The 12196-nt window shown below is 43.4% G+C and overlaps 1 protein-coding gene and 1 pseudogene across 1 annotated transcript in view; both read right to left on the reverse strand.

Annotated features, from left to right (window-relative positions):
• Positions 1 to 12196, reverse strand: part of LOC126203995 (neural Wiskott-Aldrich syndrome protein-like) — a 112259-nt gene that overhangs the window by 16670 nt on the left and 83393 nt on the right. The gene's annotated exons all lie outside the window — the stretch shown is intronic.
• Positions 3820 to 3937, reverse strand: LOC126204797 (5S ribosomal RNA; annotated as a pseudogene).

A 12196-nucleotide genomic window follows, 5' to 3' on the forward strand; every position in this document is an offset into this window, starting at 1 on the left:
AATAATACGTATTACACGCTTTTGGACTCTGAAAACTTTTGTTTGACTTGAAGAGTTGCACCAAAATATTATACCATATGACATTATGGAATAAAAGTAGGCAAAGTATGCAAGCTTTTACATTTTTATGTCGCCTATGTCTGCTAACACTCGAGTTGCAAATACAGATTTGTTAAGGTGTTTCTGCAGTTCTGTGGTGTGCTCCTCCCAACTGAATTTATTATCAAGTTGTAATCCCAGGAATTTAAGACTGTCAACCTCTTCTATCTGCTCTTCTTCATACTTTATGCATAAGCTGGGTGGAAACCTCTTACAGGTTCTGAATTGAGTATAGTGAGTCTTTTCGAAGTTTAATGTCAGTGAGTTGGCTTTAAACCATTTATTTATATCCATGAAAGTATCATTAGTAGATCTTTCTAGAACTACACTCGACATACTATTTATTGCAATACTTGAGTCACCTGCAAACAAAACGAACTCTGCTTCTGGCAGTGTAACTGGTAAGAGATCATCAATGTACACAAAGGCACAAAGGGTGAGTTGGAAAACTAAGTGAATGTCAGTTGTAGGGCAAAGCCTGTTCTACCCCACATTGTGGGTGGCATACATGCAGGGTCAAACTTGACTGATTGATTTATGACCTTAACCTATTGTTATGCTAATTGATTTATGATCCCAATTTAGCATAGCATTATGTTAAGTCATAAATAAATCAAGTTTCCCCGTGCATCTATGCAACCAGCAATATGGGGTAGAACTGGCTTCTTCAACTATTAATGCCTGTGACACCAGTTCAAATGGTTCAAATGGCTCTGAGCACTATGGGACTTAACAGCTGAGATCATCAGTCTCCTAGAACTTAGAACTACTTAAACCTAACCAACCTAAGGACATCACACACATCCATGCCCGAGGCAGGATTCGAACCTGCGACCATAGCGGTCGCGCGGTTGCAGACTGAAGCGCCTAGAACCGCTCGGCCACCACTGCCGGCGTGACGCCAGTAATGGTATGTATGGACTCTGAGAAGTGAGATACACGTGTTGTCCCACGCTAAGACCATTTCACATGTTCTCCTATTGCACGAATTGCAGGTGCATTATAGTATAAGAGTGAAATGGCGCAGCGGCTCAGTATGTACTAAAGTTGAGGTACTCACAACTGTATGATTCTTGAATGCAAAAGGTTTAATTACATACAGATACTCTGTGAAATTCTGACAGTGTATGAGTCAAATGTAATGTCTCGTCCAGCGGTGATGAAATGGCGCCAGTAATCTGACTAAGGCCAGACAGACTTGATCAACCCATCACAGATGTGGGTGACGCTGATCGCGAAAGAAGACTACCAACATCGACCACAGATGACAATACCCAGTATGTTGATGAAGAACATTATGCAGACAAGAGATTTTACAACAATGAAGACTTTGACACAGAGGTTCTCAAACCACTTGTGACGAAGAGCAGATTTCTGTCATTGAGGACTAACGATTGGTAAAATGTTCTGACCATTGTTTAGAGCAACCTGGTGACTGTGCTGAGAAATATTGTCACATACCTGTGTCAGTTTCAAGTGTAGTACAACAGTAAACAAAAATTACTTTTTGCTCGACATAATAATGTGTCACTTGGGTAAGTCCTCTTATATGTTGTAACTAGAGTGTTGCTGCTGCTGCATGCAGTAGAAGGTGCCCAACTTGTGTTCCTGATATATCATGTGTTTGTTCTATCTTAGAGTTAGGAAATATGAGTTGTATATTTTGTAAAAGTTATGTTGATGGTGGAGTAGGTCTTTCATACTGGGTAAACCAGCGAATAAAAAGTCTAAAATATCACCAGAAGAAAGAAAGGAAGATTGGTGCATGACAACCCGTCGACAATGAGGTCATAAGGGACAGAGCAAAATTTAGCGTTGGAGAAACTGGAGGAAGGAAATCGACCATGCTCTTTCAAGCGAAGTTACGCGATTCGACTTACGTGATTTAAGGAAATCATGTAAAATCTGAATATGGGTGGCCAGATGAGGATTTGAACCGGTGTTATCCTGAAAGCGAGTCCAGTGGCTTACCACAGCGCCACAACCATTGATAAGACCACGGGAAAGTGACCACAGTGAAAACGGTGTAAGGCAGGGATTCAGTACTTTTCCTCTGCTGCCTAACCTGTATCTCAAAGGAGTAACTGCATATATAAAGCAAAGTATCTGAAGATAAAATTCAGAGTTCAGTGATGAGAGGCTTGGATGAAGTTGTCGAAAAACTGGTGACCTCAAAACAGAAGAAGTGAAGAAAATCGAGTACCTTTTATGTTGAAATTTAAGTTGATGATAAGGAAAGAGAAAATTCTCTGCAGAATCTGAATGGAAAGAAATGTGCAGAAAACAGTAGAAGAACGAACAAGATGAGTGGACTCCAGATAACAGCTAGGTGGTACTGGAGGGAGCTGCAGAGGACAAAAGTTGCTGTGGAAGACCGAGAGTGAAATGTACTAGGGGTAAGCACCATTTTGAAAACAACCTCATAAAAGCATGTTTTGAAATAGAAATTTAGTTTTACGTGGAAGAGCATTTCTTAAACTATCTTTCTACATAGCTGCTTCTACTTTTCAGACATTTTTCACAGCGAGAAACCAACTTTTCTATGCCGTCTTCATGGAAAGACGTCGCCCAGTGAAGACAGCCACTGCTGAACACCGGTTTCTGTGCCGTCATCGCTGTCAAAACTTCAAGTTCGGTAACAAATGGTAGGCAGAATGTACGAGATTGGGACAGTACTGTTCCCAACTGAATTGTTAAACACTGTTTTGAGTGAAACTAGCAGAATGGGGATATACGTTGTCATGAAGCAACACTACGCCTTGACGTTATTAACATTTCACAGTATCATACAACACTGACGGCTTCACCTCTGGGAAGGAACTTACTCAGCAGCATGCCCTGTCTTTAGCAGAACACGGTGCACACGATGTATTGTGCTGATAACGTTGTCTTGAATCTCTAGTTTTGGGGGCTCGTGAGTGCCTCCACTCCATGGACTGTTGTTTTGATTCTGGAGTGACATGACAAACCCAAGTGTCATCACCAGTCACAATTCTGTCTAAGAATTCATCTTCCTCATCAGTTTTTGGATAACAAATGCCAAAGAACTGCCCAGTCACTTCGTTTTGTGGACATCTGTAAGCATTTTCGGAACCCAAAGGAAACACAGTCTGCGAAAATTTAAGCGATTTGTGACAATCTCATGCAAAACAAGGTTTGAAATTGTTGGAAACTAATCACAAAGCATTCTACTTGTGAACACTCTGTTATCACGATTTTTTTCGCTATAGGTCACGCAGGATACGCGGCAGATGTACAGTGACCAGTTTCCGTCCAAAGCGCTGGGAGAGTTCATTCGTTTGTTCAGCAGGGGATGGCGACAAGCGTTTGCCAGTTTTCGGGTGGTCAACAACGACAGAATCGATGCGCACGCCCTCCAGTCTTTCTCAAAAAATCTTATAGAAACTATTCGGTAAAAAAAATTCATTTTTGCTTTACTTGTAGCTTTATACGTCAGTTTCATTAGGTGTGTCCATCATTTCGTTAATGGTCATAGTTATTGTGATATTTAAGTGGAAGCACTCCGTCTTCAGGCCACAAGTGGCCCATCGGGACCATCCGACCGCCGTGTCATCCTCAGCTGAGGATGCGGATAGGAGGGGCGTGTGGTCAGCACACCGCACTCCCGGTCCTCATGATGGTTTTCTTTGACCGGAGCGGCTACTATTCGGTCGAGTAGCTCCTCAGTTGGCATCACGAGGCTGATTGCACCATGAAAAATGGCAACAGCACATGGCGGCCCGGATGGTCACCCATCCAAGTGCCGGCCACGCCCGACAGAGCTTAACTTCGGTGATCTGACAGGAACCGGTGTATCCACTGCTGCAAGGCCGCTGCCTAAGTCCAAGTGAGACACTGGGCAAAATTCGAAGAAGTTTGCAATGAAAATAGGAGTAGCTATGATTTTGCCTCTGGTGCATATTAAATACTAAGTTGCTGACTACGAAATTTAGCTGACGTATTGAAGTTCTCTTTAGACTTGGGTGCAGGACTCTGTCACCAATCTCGAGAAAACTGATATGACGCAGCGTACTCACTTGCGATCGCACCGCGCTAGTGGTAAAGCCAGAGTGAAATATCCACAACATTCCTCATATTTCGTAAACGGTTTGAGATATCGAAATGAGATTTTGGTAAATGGTAACACACAAAGAGAGTATTTTGCCGAATGCTTATCATAAAAAACTTCATTATCTACTGTTCTATTACACTAACTGCAGACTTTGTCGATGAAAGAATGTAATTTTTAAGGGCCATCGATAGCTGGTGAAACGAGATATGCTGTGGGTTTTGGAACAACATAAGTGACGTCATTACAATTTTTTTTCGTGTTGAGGCTGTACTTTTTCATAAGATGCTGACCTTACTTTACCTCAGTTCCCCACGAAATAAACTTCATAAATCACTGTTTCAGAATTCTCTCGCAGTTACATCTGCACAACATGTTATTGAGGTGAGACTTTGTAAACTCCGATGAGTTTTGGCAAAAGAAGCAAATTTTAACATGGCAACCAGAGAAATGTGTAGGTCTTACTCAAAATTCCTCACTCATGACACTTCTCTGATGAAAATTGACAAACCAGGCGAAATAAAGAGCTGCATTTTTCTTTTTAGATAGTAAGCAATGAAGAGGTGACAGATCTTTTTGAATGGTCACTGTGCAAGTCTGGTTGAGAAGGTGCCACGCTTAATATTTACAAAAAAATGTGAGTTTAGGCTTCGGTTTCAGGATGGCAGTACCCCTCCAGCACTCGGTATTTCCCCTCCAGCGCCTGCTCTCAGCCCCCACCACTACCGCTTTCCCCAAGTCTCCACACCTACCGGCCGCAGTATTCGGCAAGCACTGTGACTCTCTTAAGGACAGAAAGGTGCCCACTCCCTGCTTCCTCATGAACGTTATTTCGTCGATCATTGAACTGACTCGTCACTTTCTCGCCATTCAATCAGTCATTACATTCTCACAATAAATCTCTACAAGTTGACGATCAATTTCAGCTGGCTTAACATACTTTGCATTCAAAAATCATTTTACACAACGCTTTTGACAATCGGCGGCTTAGACATTGTCTTAAACATTTTGAACGATCACTAACAAAGGAATACAGAATACTGTCCAGTTGTTATGGCGTCAGTAGAAAGACAATGAACCAGAGAGATGTGTGCAAACGTGTTTAACTGCGACACCAGTGCTGTGGTGGCGGCAGAGCGAAGCGGTACTTAACGTTCCTGACACACCTCGTATACTACACGAGTTTGATGACGTTGATTGTAAGTGCTGCTGTAAATAAAGATCTAGTGAGACGGAGGTAAATCGTGGCTCCGCAGTTCAGTGTAGTCAAAGACTGAAAGAATACTACTGTTTTCGAATGTTTGTAAAACGTGACTTTGAACATTTGAATGAATAACGTTGTGGTTGCTGAACTTCTGTTAGAGTCAGCCGTTTGAAGAGACTACTTTATTGCACATCCGTGATCGCTTCCGACTGTAATAGAGAAAAATAAGGAAATGCTGTATACGGATAACGAGGATAAACCACTGCTGGGAATCATATTGAGTTGCCATGGTTTGCTGTTATCTTCAACCGAGATGTTTTTAAATGTTCAATATGTATCATTCTTGTACTGATGGCGGCTATGCGGTTAACAGCAAATACAAATATAATGAAATGTTATTCTGTTCTTATAAATAGCCCTTTATTATTTGTAAATGATAGATTTCAGCTATCAGTCGTCCTTTGGAATTTTTATTGGCAGATCTAGATTTCCGCTAGAAACTAGCCATTTTCAGTGCACTATCATTTTTGGTCAATCCATGCCAATAAAAATTCCAAAGGATGACTGATAGCTGAAATCTATTATTTACAAATCAAAAATAACGGCCGCTGCGTGCAACAGCCTCTGAATGAAGAGTAACCTGAGTCCTTTATTAGTCAAGATCGCAAACATTATTTATAATAGTTGAAAACTAGTATTGGCTAAAACAGTCACTGGAAATCCTTTCTTAGTCAAGATCTCAAAAATTATTTGTAATAACTGAAAACTAGTTTAGGCTAAAACAGCTAACAATCTTGCAGATGTTGAGGCAAAACTAATTACCTATGATTATAAATAATTTTTGCGATCTTGACTAATAAAGGATTATTTATAAGAATCCATAATTTAACATTCGTAGATCGCTTATCTCCAACCTGACTACGCCAGAAAAACACAATTCTTTTCTGAACGTATCTGTCTTGAGTGAAGACTTGTATGGAAGTGAAATTTGGTTGATAAACAGTTCAGACAAGAAGAGAATGCAATCTTATGACATGTGATACTAAAAGAATAATGCTGATGATCAGATGAGTAGATCACGTAACTGATGTGGTTCTGACACGAACTGGGGAGAAAAAAATAAAGGGTCGTCTAAAAAGAGAGATTGGTTAATAGCAAACCTCAAGAGGTATCAAGGAATCGTCCGTTTGACCAAGTAATCTGTTTACGCACGCAGGAATTCTAGTATTTCCTATCTGCGCTACTCTTGCACTTGTTTCATCAACGGAACATTCCAGCTGCCACGTGTTTATCAACACACCCCACCTTCCTTTCATCCCCACGCACTCTCTATCTCTTCCCTAAAGAATTTCAGTCGCCATCAACTCCCAGATTGTCAGCTTATTCCCGAGATCTACCTCTCAGTCCAAGCACAACCTACTCTGTCCATTCCATCTCAAATAAGTACTCCAACGCACACGTCCCTTGCCCAACCGGCACCCCATTCCTGTCTTCACACTTGCTTCCAGTTTATGAGCTCGTCCGCACAAAGAAATACCTCACCCTTCAACCCCTGAACATCCCCACTCTCCCACGCCCGAGCCGACACTCACAGTTACCGGAAGCCACCATGTTTTTAATGTCCATCACATCACCATCATACTTTCACAAAACACATCATCTGGATTTTAACTCAGTAAGTTGTTGTGCAGTGTGAGCATAAACTTTCACCGATTACTAAAATCTATTTCTTGGGGGTTGTTTGGGGGAAGAGACCAAACAGGGAGGTCATCGGTCTCATCGGATTATGGGAGGACGGGGAAGGAAGTCGGCCGTGCCCTTTCAAAGGAACCATCCCGACATTTGCCTCGAGCAATTTAGGGAAATCACGGAAAACCTAAATCAGGATGGCCGGACGCGGGATAGAACCGTCGTCCTCCCGAATGCGAGTCCAGTGTGCTAACCACTGCGCCACCTCGCTCAGTAAAAATCTGTTTATAACCAGCTATACTAGAGACAGCTTTGCGGTGTGTTGCAAATGGTAGCTTAAAGCATAGCATTTTTTATGGACACATTTCCACAGGTGTTCAGTTGGTTGCCCTTAGAACTTCTACGTGATCCTCACTTTCTATCCATGCCATGCCGGCACCACCTCTGCAGGATCCTTTATTTGTGCTGTACGAATTTACACATATGACAGTAGGGAACTAAACGTTTTATCCTTAAGGAAATCCCCCTAAAAAGAGGTAGTGACCGTGATGTTGGATCATCTCTACTGATCTACCTGTTCGGAAAGGTTTCAGTCAAGATCTGGAGAAACAAATATCCCCGAGTGTAGTGGTAGAGCATCCACTTGAACCACTACCCACAGTTGCAGTTATCATAACTGCAATGTAAAGTTACAGCGTACCCGGGTAAACCATTGGGATAATGGTAGACTTAGTGGAAGAGAACGGCCTAGTAATTGTGTTGTCCATTAAGCCAACACCACACGTTCACTTTCGTGCTGTCCCTTATCTGCTACCACAAATGTGGGTTCTCTGACTCCCAGATCAGTGCGCTATGCCTGTTTACTTCCCCAGAGATACGAAAAGTTTCTTCACCAGCAAAACACTTTATTAAAGAAATCACTGCCTGTGTCGATTCGCTCCAGCTTGTTCCCAGCAAAGGCAGGTCTTCTGGGCTTGTCATCTGTCTTCAAGTCTTGCTGGTGTAACACTTTATACGCATGGAAATGAGGCTGTTTGCGTAAAGTCTTCATCGCAGCGCTTTGAGGCAAGCCTGTCGATATGAGCGGGCTGCGTCGAAATGCTGTTTGCAAGGTATCAGCAGCGACGTCATTCAGTCCAGGTCTACCGCTGCTTGCCTTAGTTACCAATGTGGCGTCACCGCCAGACACCACCCATTTTGTTTTCCTTTATTGATTTTCAATTCCCCCCGAAGGGGGCGGGCTGGCAGCAGCTTAGTACGCTGCTCTACAGCCTACAGACTTTTATTTTAAAGAACGGAAGAAGAGAAGAAACAAGAAAAACAGGCGATAAAACGGTGACGTCAAGTGTAAAATGGCGGAAAAATGCGGAAAGTTAAAACAGAAAGCAAAAGGGGTTGGCAACGTTAATAAAAGACACAGGAATCAGACAAGTAGCATAGTACACACACAATTAAAAAACACGGCGACAGTCTGGTTTCTGTTCGCAAGAGATAAAAGGCACACCCAGTGACAGTATGATGGCCGTTCGCAACACTTTCCAAAAAACACAACACGGAACACTCACTGTAAAACACGCACTGTAGAACACTCACTGTAGAACACTGCACGAAAGTGGCGGCACAAAGATGACACTCCCGAGCCAAAGGCAGATGGGAGGGGGGGGGGACCTGGAGGACGGGGAAGAACAAGGAGGGAGGAAGGAAAAAAATGAAAAAGGGGGGGAACCAAGGAGGGAGAGGACTAATAAAGGGGTAGAAGGGCAGACGCGAGAGGGAATGACAGGAGGCAGAGGAGGGAAATGTAAAGACTCGGGAGAGAAAAGGGGGTAAAGAGAGGGGAGGTGGGGAAGAAAGAGGATGGAACGGGGGGAGAGGGAGCCCGGGAAAAGGACAGAGGATCAGAGTTGATAGGAGGGATAAATGGAGGGAGAGGCGGCATCATCCGGGAGGGGGAGTTGATGGAAGCCACCTTGGGAAAGGAGATGTAGGGTGTAGAGATGGAGGGTAGGGGGGACACAACAGTGAAGACGTGGCAGGGGGCGGGGGTGGGAGACGAGAGGAGCAACCAGGGGGTGAGGGGGTTCAAGGCGGCGGGAGGTGTAGAGGATGCGGATATGTTCGAGGAATAGGAGCAGATGGGGGAAAGGAATGAGATCATAGAGGATCCGCATGGGGGACGGGAGGCGTACACGGAAGGCGAGGCAGAGTGCATGACGCTCAAGGATCTGGAGGGACTTATAGAATTTGGGGGGGGGGGTGGATATCCAGGCAGGACTGGCAGAACAGAGGATGGGACGGATTAAGGATTTGTAGGTGTGGAGGATGGTAGAGGGGTGCAACCCCCATGTCCGGCCAGAGAGGTGTTTGAGGAGTCGGAGGTGGTTGTGGGCTTTGGCTTGGATGGAGCGGAGATGAGGGATCCAGGTGAGGTGACGGTCAATGGTGAGGCCAAGGTAGGTGAGGGGTGGGGGTGAGGCGGACAGGATGGGTGCAGACAGTAAGGGAGAAATCCAGGAGCCGGAAGGAGCGAGTGGTATGACCTACGATGATTGCCTGGGTCTTGGAAGGATTGATTTTCAGGAGCCACTGGTTACACCATGCAGCAAAAAGGTCAAGGTGATTCTGGAGAAGGCGTTGGGACCGTTGGAGGGTAGGAGCGAGGGCGAGGAATGCGGTGTCATCAGCATGTTGCAAGAGGTGTACTGGAGGAGGGGGGTTTGGGGCATATCTGCTTGTACAGGAGGTAGAGGAGAGGGGAGAGGACAGAGCCCTGGGGCGACACCACCCTTTCTAGGTGGTAGCCTTTAAATCGGCTGCGGTCCCTTAGTATACGTCGGACTCGCGTGTCGCCACAATCAGTGATTGCAGACCCAGCGCCGCCACACGGCAGGTCTAGTCTAAAGAGACTCCCTAGCACTCGCCCAGTTGTACAGCCGACTTTGCTAGCGATGGTTCACTGTCTACATACGCTCTCATTTGCAGAGACGACAGTTTAGCATAGCCTTCAGCTACGTCATTTGCTACGACCTAGCAAGGCGCCATATTCTGTAATTAGAATGAATTCTGAACAGATAATATTGTGAATCATGTACCGTCAAGAGCGACGTTCATCATTAATGGATTAAAGTTAAGTATCAAACTAATTATGTCCTCTTTCTGAATTCTAATTCCTTGTCATGTTCCAGACCTCACGTCAGTATAGTTCTTCCCTCCTCACGCCAGCCTGCGTGAGCTAAAACGCGTGCATTTCGGCCACCCATGGTAACACGGTGTTGGCTCTTCAGCCAACAGAACAACCAACACTGCCATCTACTGCTGCTTGCCTTAGTTACCAACACTGCCAATCTGTTTAACCCTCGGAATACCAATGGAGTAGCGGAGAGGGGGGGGGGGGGGGAGGGGGGTACTTTTTTAAAATATTGTAATCTAGTCAGGTACTTTAAATCCTAAACTTTTGAAAAAAAATATTGTTATTAACGAAGGCTTCTACCAGATTTTGCAAATGTTTTAAATTATTCAGTTAAACTCAACCCAAAAACTTGAGCCTTAGTAGCAGATGTGACTTTTCAAAATGAATGTCGTGTTCAATATTTTCTGGTTCAGGACGCTACTTACACATCAATATTTCTTTATAAATTATATTGTGAAAGAAAAACAAGATCGCATAAATTTTTTTATTCGAAACAACAGGTTTCACCAGTTTTTGCTGTCATCTTCAGGCCTTAAACCTTCTTGTATTACAATATGTTCATTTCACGCTGAACCTCACGCACAAGATGTCAAGTGGATAAAGCTCAGCACACTTCAAACGTTTGTCATCGCTAAAATATTTAAAAACACACAGGACATTGTCCAAAAGGCCATGTCCATATACGTATTGCCCACAATGTTTGTTATATGATACGAATTCGGTACACAATAGCGCGTCTGTTTATGCTGGAACATACTAAACAGTGCGAATCCACTTCAAATGGCTAATAGGGTACTAAAAAAGATGTTTAAGACCTGGAACTGACAGGAGTCAGTTGTCTTGAATAAAAAATAATTTGTGCGATATTGGCTTATGAATGGTTTTTAACAGTACTCTCCTAATGAGAAAATTCAGTTATGTCGTGAGTGAAAGACCACAACAATTAACGAAATTTGTATTTTAAAAAAAAAAATTTTTGTGATGAGCATAAAGACCCCCTGCCTTTTTCCTGATCCACCATTGGTTGTACATGGCATTGAAAATGCATTGGTATTGCTAAGTGTACTAAAAGATAATTTTAGGTTCTTGACCCTAATTAAACAAAAGTAGTTCTTTCAAAAGTCTGTTATTAGTATTATTAGTGTAAGTCAGCAACAATTAGCGAAATCTGTTTTATTTAATTGTTTAGGGCGGGCACAAAGTACTCCTCCCCTTGTAATACACGTTATTGGAAATGCATTGGTAGTGCGAGCGTTAAACCTTTCACTTTTGATGCTCTTCACGTCTGATGGATCTGACTATCGGCAATTTGGAACTGATGCTGAATTGTAACAGGCGACCGTGTGCTTCATGAAACCATAAAAAAACATTGCACTTTCTTCCGCACAGACGCTTTTGTGCCAGCAATAGGCCTCAATTTACGCTAACTGTAACAAGTCAGAGCACACGTGGAAGTGGATCCATAAAGAACTTTATGAGCTAAGCTACTATTTGGAACACACTGCGTACGTATATCTACCGTAGTTCCCCGAAAATAAATTTTTGTAATCAGGGAAGGACTTTATGTACGCCTCCTGGAAGGAGGAGTATTGTGCGAGGGTAATCCTATTTTTTTTATAAGTACATAGACCTGTTTATTTCTACAATGGTTTACATCAGTTTACAGCTTGAACATTTAGTTATTTGTCGACATAATCACCATTTCTGTCGATGCATTTTTGTAGATGCTGTGACAGTTTTTGTATGCCCATGTCATACCAGCTCGCCACCATGCTGTTTCTGGACTCAGTTGTCACGGGGGACGAAACCTGGGCATACCACTTTACACCTGAGACCAAGCAACAATCACGTCAGTGGCGGCATCCTTCTTCGCGCGGAAATTCAAACAAACACAGTCTGCCAGTAAAGTCATGACAACCGTGTTTTGGGATTGGAAAGGGGTATT

The sequence above is a fragment of the Schistocerca nitens genome, chromosome 9 (assembly GCF_023898315.1).
Source record: "Schistocerca nitens isolate TAMUIC-IGC-003100 chromosome 9, iqSchNite1.1, whole genome shotgun sequence".
Lineage (NCBI taxonomy): Eukaryota > Metazoa > Arthropoda > Insecta > Orthoptera > Acrididae > Schistocerca > Schistocerca nitens.